The sequence below is a fragment of the Aegilops tauschii genome, chromosome 6 (assembly GCF_002575655.3).
Source record: "Aegilops tauschii subsp. strangulata cultivar AL8/78 chromosome 6, Aet v6.0, whole genome shotgun sequence".
In the NCBI taxonomy this organism is placed as follows: domain Eukaryota; kingdom Viridiplantae; phylum Streptophyta; class Magnoliopsida; order Poales; family Poaceae; genus Aegilops; species Aegilops tauschii.
In genome coordinates this window covers 390,709,241-390,722,402 of record NC_053040.3, presented here as the reverse complement: position 1 = coordinate 390,722,402, position 13,162 = coordinate 390,709,241, and the positions used below count along the sequence as shown (strand labels likewise).

At 39.9% G+C, this 13,162-nt stretch overlaps 1 long non-coding RNA gene across 1 annotated transcript; it reads right to left on the bottom strand.

Annotated features, from left to right (window-relative positions):
• Nucleotides 1-2,690: 2,690 nt before the first annotated feature.
• Nucleotides 2,691-4,006, bottom strand: LOC123494272 (uncharacterized). Its single transcript, XR_006664844.2, has 3 exons — nt 3,920-4,006; nt 3,050-3,157; nt 2,691-2,952 (listed from the first exon to the last, which is right to left on the bottom strand). It is a non-coding gene; the product is annotated as an uncharacterized lncRNA (long non-coding RNA).
• Nucleotides 4,007-13,162: the final 9,156 nt, after the last annotated feature.

Sequence of the window (13,162 nt, the reverse complement as noted above, 5' to 3'; positions counted from 1 at the left end):
CATGTTTATTTTTTGATTTTCTCTTTCCTGTTTGAACAAGGAAATGTAAGAAAATATTACAGCTGGCACAAACTTGAAGGAAGTGTTAATGCATTTGAAGAAAACACTATTCAACATAGTTTTTAAAAATTCTCGTGTATTAGGAAATTTTAGAAGTGTTTTTGAAAAATGTACATCATGCACTCAAAAAATAGTAAGAAAACTATAAAAAAAATCTACATGTATTACAAAAAATAATGTGTAAAATTATTCTTACATTTCTACAAACACGTTTGACATGGTTTAACACATTCATAGACTTTATTGTTTTTACACGATGATTTTTAAAACACGTTGAACAGTTTGCAAAAAAATGTAGACAAAATTTTATAGTACACGTTGAACTGATTAAATACACATAAATTATATAGATAGTTTGTTTGGGACAGGGGGCCGGTTTCTTTATATGTTTTGTTTGGGAAATATATGGGGCACCTTCCACTTATCGGAGAAACATATGATCCGTCCGGAGCTGAAAATAATTTCTACTAGGAAATGAATAATATAGACATGCACGGATGGAAGGATATGGGGCACCTTCCATCTGCCTTAGGTACCATGTGCTGTGAGACTTAATGCCTCCGATGTTGAAAATCATGTGTAATCAAAAGTTTGCTTATTATTTGGCTTTCAAAAATGGAAGTTGCCGTATTATGTGGAAGGCACTTAAGTCTCGAAAATGCAGCTGTCAAACAGGATCTGATCCCTTCATATAACCTCCGACGAGCTCCTGTTTCAACACCCACCCCAGTCTTCACCAATTTTCGATCACTCACCACTCTCATCAATGGAGGCTGTGCACGAGCCAGTGGATGTTCATCTCGCACCACAAGAGGCTGCGGGCAACGTGAATGCCCTAGCAGATGCCGTTGAATACATTTTTCAATTTATCACTGTTGTCCAAGACGATGAGGCACTAAAGTAAGTTGTATTGCTCTGCATATTACTCTCGTACACAGCAGGCTAGATATCAGTTGGGCACCACAGCAGGCTAGACATAATTAACCATGATAGTCCACTATATTATGTTTGGTTGTCTAGGTGTTATATATTTTAGTGTATATATTTTATGCACTGTTACACCGGTGTTATATATTTTATGTGTGCCTCTGTATCACACCTTTTTACCTATGGTACATGTGCCCATGTTATTTTTATACATCTAAAACATTATTACAGAAAAAATAGCTACCGGGTTATCACAAAAGCGCTAGCATGTTTTTAATTAAATAACTTTTTTTCACTGCTTTATATTATACAAAATAGTTAGTCTAAATGTGATACAGAGATGGATGGATGTTATTTGGTAAAGATTGGTCTGCATTTTTTGGGTAGCACAATTTGGATTAGAAGCGAACGACCATATCAGATTGAAATCAGCCTACAGATGCTCCAGGAAACAATTAGCCTTTTGGACAAATTCATCCCGAATGCTTCAATCTTGCAGTTCGTAAGCTTGCGAGCGCTGAAGTAGAGAGCACTGCAGGTACAAGAATGCTTGGAAACAAACATTTTTTCGACTTGCAGTTTCATTCTCTTGCACGGGCCCTCAGACACTCTTCGATGGAGCAAGAAACACGCACCGCAGTGCTGATTGACAATGCCATTGTTCGGTCGTTTCCTAAATATGATGTGTTCAACTCTAACATTGTAAGAGACTCGTTCTTATAATTTAATTTGCTTATTATATTTTGTACTAACATGTGTCTATTTACAACAGTATCTACTACCATTTGTTTCCGTGGATTCTTCGTACGGACTACTTGTAGTCGACATGGAAACTAGGAGGGTTCTCCCAATTGATCCATCAATCGACGTCTATGGTGGACCATACAGCTTTCATAGCACTGAAACGAGGAAGGAAATCACAATGTTGAAACAAGAGTTCAACAATGTGTTGCAGATGAGGATCACTGGTTGGAATAACAATCTCATGGACTGGTCACCGCACGGCATCTCTTCAACCGGCAGGCGGTAATATACTAAATTGATCACACGCGTTATAAGCACACCGTTATAGTTTTAATATAGTTTCTTTTTTTTGTAACAGCAAAGACTCCACTTTCCTTGTCCTACAGGAGATGGCCCACCAGAATGGTACTACTGATTCTGGTAGGAAGACCACTCACGTAAGTACACAATAACGAGGTTTATCGTGCGATTTTTTTCCAGCAATTTATAAATTACTATTTTTCCATCTTTTCTAGGATTCAATACAGCTCAGAAAGAACCTGCTGGTCCAGATGCTGACGATAAAAAATAATGAAGCAACTGGAAACATACCGGCTGAAATTAGAGCGGCATTGAGGGTTTTAAACGACTGACTATGGTCCGATGCATATTCATATGTCGCAAATAAATGGCTACTACAGCTTTGTTAGGGATTGAATTGAGAATTATCTATTTGGCAATACGGATAACTATAAAATGCATTGGATGGTATATATATAGGTTTAAATACTTTTTGTTGTTTTGGATATATTAAACATTTGTTTTGCGACGCACCCTATAATTCCTCGTTTCGTATAACTGTATCCAAGATATGTCAACTAGAACTCGAAATATCACGTCAATGAGAACAGTAAAGTCATGAACTACATATTTGGCAATACGAACTATATATAACTAACACATCAATGCCTAATTATCAACATCAGCGCTAAAAGAAAAGCAGTTGTCGTAAATCATAGGCTGATGGAAAGTATGTACCTCATATTCAAAGCTTATTGAAAGCCAACAATCATTTCCTGCATGCTTTGCCTGCAAATTAAAGTGGAGCTTGACCCTATTGTCATGATGTAATGGACTCAAGTTATCAAAATTTTGTGGATCTTACTCTTACATGAGAAGGCATCAAGGCTCCCCCTGATTGCACATTCACCAAGGTTTGGTTGATCAAAGAACACATTTACACTGAAAACAAACATATGCAATACGATACATTAGTAGCAAGGAAATCCCATGTTACCAGGAGCACGACGAGTTCAAGACAAAAGAAAATATGTCATACCAATCGAACGGGGTGTATTCTAATAGCTTCATGTCGAATGTCTTGTCAACTCATACAAATAACTACTAGATCAGATGTGTGTCTAGAAGCTTAGCTTCATAATAAAAGCTGCCAAATCAACACATCAAAAGATAACTACAATGAGTTAATATACAGTCAACCAAACAAGTGACATAAAAGGCCAAAGCATTATTTTTCAGTGAGAAAATAAGTGAACAAAAAATTCATTATAATTTCACCGTTACCACTTTAACATTTTAATAGACAAATCGCATATTGTAACTATTGTATTTTTATATGCGAAAATTTTATACCTCATAAAAACTATTCAGTAACTTAAAGAAATAGTAAAGAAACAAAATTGTTTTAAGCAAGTTTGGATCTTTTACATCTTCTCTGATTTATTAGCAGACGTACTCCGTTGCAATCCTTCGGTGTATACATTAATATGAGTTAGTAAATTAAATATTTCATTTGTCTGGGATAGAGAAATAAGATTGTATTAAATCTATAGATATGATTTTCCTAATAAAGAGATAATGCTTGTACATACAGACGACCACGGGGAGTAGGAAAAGGAAGTTTCTTTTATTTCCTTTTCTGTTGTATTCACAAAATAAGTGGGCTGAAATAATGGAATTGGGAATATATTATCTGATACTGGGATAAAGAACAGATACAATAATTTAATTCTTTAGTAAGTTCTGATTTTTTACATCTTTTCTAATTTATTAACAGGTGTGCATTTGATGGAAAAAGGAAATATATCTGCACCATCAACAATGGTATATATGGTAGAAAACAATGGTATATATGGTACAACTATATTCAGCCATGATCTGCTAACCAGTTATTCTCCGCATGGCCTACTTATAGATGTTAACCTCCTCTGCCATCCCTCCTCCCCCTCCTTGCTCTTCCTTCGGCCATCACAACAGCAGACCTGGAGGAAAATCACAACAACATCAAGAAGGCGAGTTACTCTAGGTACGAACAATTCTGGATCTTTATCTTCTCTAAAAGTGTAATAGTTGTTATATTAGGATCATGTTTGGTTGAGGTATACAATCAAAAGTATGTTTTATCTTGCATTTTCTGTATGTTCACCTACAAAATTATGCATGCAATTATGAACACATGATTTTCTAAAGCACATTTTATAGCAATAAAAGCATGCATGCAATTCTGAACATGGCAGAAAACAAACAAATAAACAAACACTTCTGAAAAACTTAATATCATGACAGTCATAATATTAAGTCCTTCTATGTAATAAAAACTGCATAAGGTGAAAATGCTTCGATGGAATACTCTAAAATTATTCAGAATGGGCCCCTCATCCAACTTCCACCACTAGATATAATTAATACATTAAATTTGTCCTTAATAGTAGTTTAAAAAAAGCATACCATCAAATTTCTGGATCTTTCTCTTTTGTAAAATAATTAGATTAGGATCATGTTTCGTCAGGCATACCATCAAATTCCAAATGAAGAACACCAGTGGAGATAGTGCCAGCTTATAAAAAGCTCATAGCCAATACAATTGATTGTAGATCTAATCAAGCAGTCCTATTAGGTGGGCTGCAACTGAATACAAACAGTTCTTTCAGATATTATAGGCTAACAGTCTATTCTGGACATCGCAAGTGTGGCATACACCTAACTTTTTAAGTTATGACCATAGGTCACTGCCTAAATTTGCATAGCCAAGCAATATTTTTTTAATGAAATCTCACAAATATATTTGAGCCAGAAGAACAAACTAATAACTTTTTAAGTGTTTCAACATGCCAGAAAACAAACAAATATAATTATCTTCTGAAGAAATGTCTGTGAACGGATGATTTCTTTATATGAAATCGGAGAGGCAAGCTCTCTTTTATCAAAAAAAAGCATCTGAAGATATATATCATCAGAGTCATAATATTATGTCATTTCATGTAATAAAAATTGCATGAGGACAGAATGCTTCGATGGAATACCAACTATATGTAATACTCCAATACCAACTATATCCCAACCAAATGAATCTACATTCTCAAGATAGAGCAAGTAATACGATGCACGTGCTTATTTTGAGCTGGCACTATTTGCAGATGCTACTAGCACTCCTAGGAAAGTGAACACTGTGCACTGGGCTCACCGTTTCTGCATGGCAATGGCTGTCAGTGGTGTAGGCCCCTTCTTGCCCTCAGTTGGAGGAAATTTTTCTTAAAATGCTTTGCTTCTGCATCAGTCTGCACATTAAGAATCCAGTGAATTAGCGATTAGGAAAGACGGGATAAATAACAATTAATCACTTGCTCTCTGCATAAGTTGTGTTGTGGGCATTCTTCTTTATTACTAGAATATAACAAAAATATTCTAAACCACCTTCGTAGCTGCCAAGTGAAACAACTATTTAAACTTTATATTGGCTCATAAAGCATATCTTGCAGACCATCACGAATCTATAATTGATGAGAATGGTAGTAAGGGGCACAACACAGCTTATCAAACAATGCTGTTGTTAGTACAAGAGTTTATATCAGTACCTTCCAGTTTCTTCACTTAGAGTTCCTTGGCGGCCAATATTGTAATGCTGATCTCAGTCCAACTTCCACAAGAGGAGGTTTGCCTTGTTGAGGCTGGAAATGGCCCAAGAATCTGCATTTCAAACAAACACAACATCAAAATCTTGTGTGTAACAATATTAGACCAATGTCTCTCTACTCCTAAGGTTTTGTCAGAGTCATATTTTTGCACACATAAATTAACTTACACATTTATAGCATCCTGCTTCTCAGGATCTGTGTAAGCATAATTGTATTAACGCTGAAGGGTTCAAAGGAACTCCTGGGGTTGGGTTCCTACCTTCCACTGCCCTCTTTGCTCACTGAAGATCTGTCGCTTGTTTCAATGGAGAAGTTAGACTGATCATTCAAAATACAAAGTTGGATTTATGTTGACTATTGAACAATGCCTACCAACAAGACTCAAATCATTCTGAAAGAAAGATGTTCAAGATAAAACAGCAAACACTTAAAATGAGAATTAACTATAGGGTTTTTCTCAAAAACTATAATCAGTAAGAAATGCCTGTTACTTTAGTCACAAAAATTTCAGATGGAGGGTGACAGATGCCCTCGGCCTCTTATCGTCTTGTACTACTAAACAAGTTTCCAAAGGGCAAAGCCGCGTGTACGAATTGATTTAGGAAGTTCACTAGCTAAATGCCCGTGCGTTGCTAGGGGCAACAATATAGATACATAAATTAAAAGAAAAATTCCATTTAGCACTGAGATGACAAATAAATACTGAATAGCAGTATGGGACGTTATCATTGGTGTACCATGTGCATTGTACTCTCGTTGAGGTACCCATTAGCAAAATGATCTGTACAGGGAGCCAAGTTCCTCGAATCGAGATCACATCGAAAACAAGACGCATAGATCTTCAGAATGTAAAGGGAGCCAAGTTCCTCAAATCCAGATCACATCAAATCCAGTGATAAGGTGAGAGCCGATTTAAAGCCAGCATCCACCCATCCATTAAGCACCTACTTCTTTGATCGTCTGGATGTCTAATCTACGCTAATGAACTGCTAATCAAATAATCCGTCCAATTTCTAAACCAAGATGAAAACCTAGCACGCAAACCTTGATAGAGCAAGAGTACTTATAACACAGAAAGAGAAGGCAAAGGGAGGACTCACGCTGCTGCTTCGCTTTCCCCGGCGGCACAGGTCACGCATGCACGGACTCGTAGAAGCTAGAAGGAAAGGGGTCGCCGGCCAACTCCTCCACAGCATGTCTCCGACCGCCGCATCACCTGAGCCCAACTTCTCTCCCACCAAGTGCCTCTGTTCACTTGCCTTCTACATCATCAGGCGCCTCCCAACCAAGCCCCATCAGGCGCCTCTCATGGATGCGTCAGACGCGGCGTCAGGAAGCAGTCGTCGTCCTCGCCGTGCATGTGTGGTTTGGTGACGGCGCCGCGGCACAGAAAGACAAGAGGAACGAGATCAGGGACGCAATCGAAGAAGACCAGGAGGGGGCGGATCGGAGCAGCGTGCGTTTAATGGAGTTGTCAGGTATGGGGAGTGGCGTACCACAGCTGTGGCGTTGCAGATCGGGACGCCTCGCTTCGGATCCACCTGAGACATCGCCGGAGAGGAGCGCCGCCGCGGATCCGACCGGAACGGGACCGGATCGAGCACCCGCAGGTGCTCCAGGAAGCACGCCCCGTCCGTCCCGCTCGGTCGCGCAGCACACAGCACGCAGCACCAAGGTCCGTCGATGCAGGAGATCGATGCGGTGGTCGGCGGGCGAAAGAGTGCGGCTGCCTGCTCATCAACGCGGGCAGCGATGCGGCAGGGGAAGGGGAAAGGGCGAGATGGTTTGAGTGAGTGAGTTGAGAGGAGAGGAGAGAGTGATGTGGATAAGGGGAAAGGGGCGAGGGGGTAGGTAGAATGCGGCGGGGGGAGGGGAAAGGGCTTGCCGCGTCGCTCCAGTGCTTTTGCCGCCCGAGAGGCATGCGTGCCAGGTGGGCCGTCGTGCCGGGCCGTGAGGCTGTTATATAGTGGCTTCGCTGAAGCTTCGCCTCGCAACAGCCCTGTTTGGGCCGGCCCATACTTGTTTCGCTGCTGCCTCCCTGTTTCTTCTGCTTTCTATTTCTTTTATTTTCCTTTTTCTCTTTCTTATCTTTTTTTGTTTCTGTTTATATTTCTTTGCCTATACTTTTTATTCTTTATTTATATCGTTTCCTTTTTATTATAATATACAAAGTTCATTGCATGTTACACAAGTGTTCATCGGTATATTAAGGAAATGTTCATGGTTTTTTACAAAAGTTCATCATACATTACAAAACTGTTAAACATTTATTAGAAATTGTTCAATGAATATATAATCACAGTGTTTTGAAATTTTTTAAGTGTATATTACACAAATGTTCAATGTGTATTACAAAATTGTTCAACTTATATTACATAATGTTCAATGGGTATTCAAAATTTGTTCAGAGGATATATTCGTATGTTTAAAAAAAATCATGTATGTTAAAAAAAGTTCATTCTATAATGAAAAAAGTTCATTGTATGTCAAGAAAATGTTCAACGTATATTACAAAATGTTTAGTGTGTATTTTTTGAATTTTTTCAAAATAAGTTCGATACTTAATAGGTCGCTCCGCAAGCCTATCACTAGGTTTCTTTAAGACATGTGGTTAGTTCGGGCCATTTTTCTACGCGGCTGGAGCTCGTTACCTCCAAATGGGCCGGCCCAGTCGCCCCTGCCTTCAGCATTATAATCAAAAGCATTTTTTATCACAGAGAAAATAGTTGTGTTAGTTTCACATTATATGATGCAGCAAAAATACTATTTATATTTCAGCATAGCTATAAAGTGATGGGTTCCAACATACGCACTGATGTAACGATGACAGACTGCACTGAAACACCACAAGAAGAGGTGCATATAGCTAACCTTCCTCTCTATGTATATTATAGATGATAATATGAAAGGTCTATTTTTATATTTTTGTTTTTTCAGAATATAGGAGACATGGATATGGACTTTGGAGATGCACGGAAAGAATCCATTGAGGGTTCAGATGTAATGTCGCTGAAAGGGGACGAAAGTTCACAACATAATAATGTCGAAGAGGTTATATCTCATAACAAACCAAAAAAGGATGCTAATTTACATGTTATCCCACAAGGTATTTTTTTAATATTATTATCAGTCTTTTTTTGTGATATTGCCTTTTGTATTCAACTAACTTTTCTCATTTGGATTTCTAAGTTGGCTCATTTTTTATGAATTCGACAGACTATGTTTGTACCCCTAGAGATATTACAGTCATCGAATCAATCAAGTCTGCCCCCAAGAATACCCAGTTTGTGGACATTGGAGATGCCTTGTTATCAACCGACGTTTTGGAATGTCTTATGAAAGATGATATGTTCTTACATGACAGTGTAAGACCAATTGCATAAACCTTGTAATTAATAATATGAACAATATATAATATCATGAAATATAAATATAATCTAAATGTTGATTACAGGTGATAAATGCTTACATATATTGCATGCTTGCTCACGACCATCTACAAGACAGGGCGGGTGAAAAGGTACACATTATTAGCACGTTTGTATCTGGCCAGATAAAAGAAGATGGGGAAAAAGACATAGACCCATCAAAATATCACCGCATTGTGCATCATGTTAATACTTATCTACAGCAAGATATGGTTAGTTTTTGTCTCGTTATTCATGCATACAATTATGGATTGTTTTTATTTAATTCATATGTATAATGATTTATTAATATTTATATCTAATTGCGACCGTGACTTGTATGATATTTACACCAGTTATTCATTCCGATTAACATGCCGGGCTACCATTGGTATCTAGCAGTCGCCAATGCCAAAAAACGTGAGATTCAAGTATTGGACTCACTTGGTTCTCGGGTCAAACGCAATGACCTTGCTACTACGGTAACTATCTATTTTTTTTACTCATTCTTAACATATGTTTTGTTTGCCTTCATCCCTAATATTTCTCATGTATAAAATAGTTACTAGGACTCGAGAAGCGTCTGAAACTTGTAGAGCATAGTCCGGAGTTTATCAGAGGTCATAAGTGGCCCGATCTCAATGTTACAAAATGGACGGTTGTAGAGCAGTTTCATGAGGCAATACAAACCGATGGGTAAGCACTTGTTAGAATGGTTTGTTTATTTGATTCATGTGTGTGATATTCTAAAGCATTATTTTATAATATTATAGCGTATCATGTGGGTTGTTTATGCTAAATTATATGGAATACTGGACATCACATGGACTGTCAGACGAGTTCACCCAGGTATTTCATTTTTATACATTATCTCGTTATTTTATCTCAAAATATTTTATAAATTGTTTATATATATTTTTTGTAGGAGGATATAAAACATTTTCGACAAAAATTAGCTGTCATTTTGCTCGATTCAGAGCTGAATAAGCTAAAAGGAGGTCCCATATACCATCAACCTGACGATGAAGAAACTTTAGCTGATTCTGATCTCGAGATTCTGGAGAATCCATCTGACGTACTCAAAGACAAACGTCCTGCCCCAATCACTATCATACCCACGGACCAACGTGAATTACTTGCCGGCCTTTGCAACTACATCATGTCAATCAATGATGCCGGGTGTTTCGAGTAAGTATCATGTATCAATATTTAATGTGCGGATGTATATTATTGTTCTTCTTACCATCCAATTTATAGGGAGGTATGGGTTCGGAGCTCGACACCCGATCCAATGGGCTTAAGTCTTAAGAAACTTCAGTGCATACTTAACATGGAGCAGCCCATGGACAATGATTGCTTCAACACCGTCGTGCGTATGCTGGCATGTGATGAGGGAGTATTGTTCACAGACCCTCCTGTACACTACATGGATCTACGATTTTGTGTAAGTTATCGTAACTCTTCATTCTATGTGTTATTAGTATCAACATGTTGAAACAATATTTCATTTTTTGCTTAGTCCATGATGCTAGAGTCAACACGAGGTCAGAAGTTTTGCGAGAAGGAAACTATCCAGACGTTGGCAACATTATTTGATAGCTGGCCTGGGATGGACAGCGACATCTCATCGTGCAACAAGGTAAGTAAAGTATTTTGTCCATTGTTATCATGGTTTATTGTTGTTTCTAATAGCTCCACTTTTAGATTTATCTTCCCTATGCATCCATCGGCCGATACATCTTGTATGACGTCGACAAAGAGGCACATCATCTATATATTATGGATCCTATTCAAACATCACAATCGTTAGAGGAAAAAAATTAAGGCATGCACTGAAATTAAAAAGTTTTGCAAGGGATTTCAAAGAAGCACTCGAAATAAAGCTGCCTGGTTGGAATTATGATATATCTACATGGCAACGTTTATTTCCGTTCGGTGTTCCAACGAGTATAGACGGGTAATGAATTCATAACAAAAACATTTACTTTTGTTATCACTATATTCTTTATATTATTAATTTAAAGTTTTGCAGGAATGTGTCTGACTATTTTGTTTTTCATTTTATGCTCTGGTGGAACGGTAACGAATTGGTCAAGCCGATTTGCGCGGTGAGTATTGTCCGTTACATGTTTTAAGCCGTTCGGCGTGAAATTTTCATACTAACTATATGTATTGTTTGTGCAGGATGGGTATGAATTGAGGAAGCAGTTTTTACTATACTTGCTAAAACATCGTGGGAATGAAGCTAAAGGAAAATTTCCTGATATTGTGAAAGAATTTCTTAAGCGCATCATCTAGATGTTAATAGTTTTGTAATAGATGTTTAGTTGGAACATCGCTCAGTTTGTTACATGGACATGTCATTAATTTTCTTTATGTTATCAATTTACATTGCAAAAATGGACTTCAGTTATTAAATAATTGTGTTTGTTATATATTGTTTGTGCGTGTGGAAATTAACATGTAACTCTTGTAAACTATTTCAAGAGCCCGTGGCAACGCACGAGCATTTTACTAGTTAAAAGTAGAGATGGAGAAGTATTAGTTGTCGTACCGGATCCCTAAATTCACAGATACATCTCCTATACGTTCAGACCACCCATGAACACACGCCGCCAGTGCCAGGTCTCGAGGCAGTGAAGAGGCAAGGGGCGAAGACCGCCAGCGCAGATCAGATCCCACGAACAAGCCCTAAAATAAGAGGGTGTTTGTTTCAAAGGACTTATTGGTTTAGGGACTTAAAAAAGTCCCTATAAGTCCCATCTAAACCAAACAGGAGGGACTTATAGGGACTTATTGGGGTCAGTTGGAACTTATCAAAAAAGACTCTCAGGGAGAAACTTATTGGGACTTATCGATCTGGACGCACCTACCCCGCATCGCCCCGCACGAACCCCGCCCCGCTCGTTTCCCTCCTCCTTGCCTCGCTCCTTCCCTGCCTCGCCCCAATCGCCGCCGCTGCTCGTTCCCCTCCTCCTCGCCTCGCTCCTTCCCTGCCTCGCCCCAATCGCCACCGCCGCCGGCACCCTCAATCGCCGCCGCCATGGCCGATGAGGAGGACGAGATCCCCTTCTTATCTCAATTCCCCTCGTCTCAACAGACATCCGAAGGCTCATCCGCCGGTGCAAATCTCGGGAGGGGAATGGGTTTCTTGGATCTCAACAGCAACGTCGACGGCTTCCCGGAGTTGGGCTCGTACCAGCAACTCCTCTTCGACCAGTCGGCCAATCATGGCCTTCCTCCGGTTGGACCTGGTATTCGTTTGTATGAAAAAGGGTTATGTGAGCAAGTGTTTTATCAACTTATAAGTCCCTGTAAACAAACAGGCAGGGACTCGGGACTTATAAATCGATGTAAACAAACAGATAGGGACTTATGACTTATAAGTTGGGACTTAAAAAAATCCTATGACTTATTAAACAAACAGGGCCTAACGAGAGCGAACGTGCGCATTTCCCATTATTCATTTCCGAACGAGAAGAACAAGAAGAGCATGATTAAGCGCGTGGATGGGAGCGAAGCAAGCATACGTTCCCCGTCCTTCCCCACTCCAGAGTCAAATTCATGATCACAAACTCCGGCCAGAAGGTCCTAAACAATCCTCCTCCGGAACCCCATTTCTTAGTCACCTGCAGCCCACGCAAGCAAAAAGAAAACGGCAAGAGACGACATGGACGCCGCCACCGCCACACGTGTCCCCTTCACTCCGGCCTTCCCTCCCTCTCCCAGGGGAAGCGTGTCCCCTTCACACGCCGGCCGGTGCGCCCGTGCGGTCGTAGGTGAGCGGCCACCGGACGACACACCCCGCGCGAGGTCGCGCCGAATCGCCCAGATTCCGGCGCAGCGCATGCCCTGGGGAAGCCGCAGCAGCAGCGACGACAACCTCGGCCACCGCAGTGCATGCGTGCGGACTGCGGGCGTGGGTCACGGTCGATCGCGCGCCGGCCACCACCCGTTTCCCCGCCTCGCCGCACCTAACCCCGCTTGCCGGCGTGGCACGCTCCGGACCTCTACTTGTCGTTCGCTAATCTTAGTTCAGCGTTATATTTCGCCATGCGATCGAAACACGTGGGAAGCAATCGAATTCGTTGAACTGATTTTCATCTACGG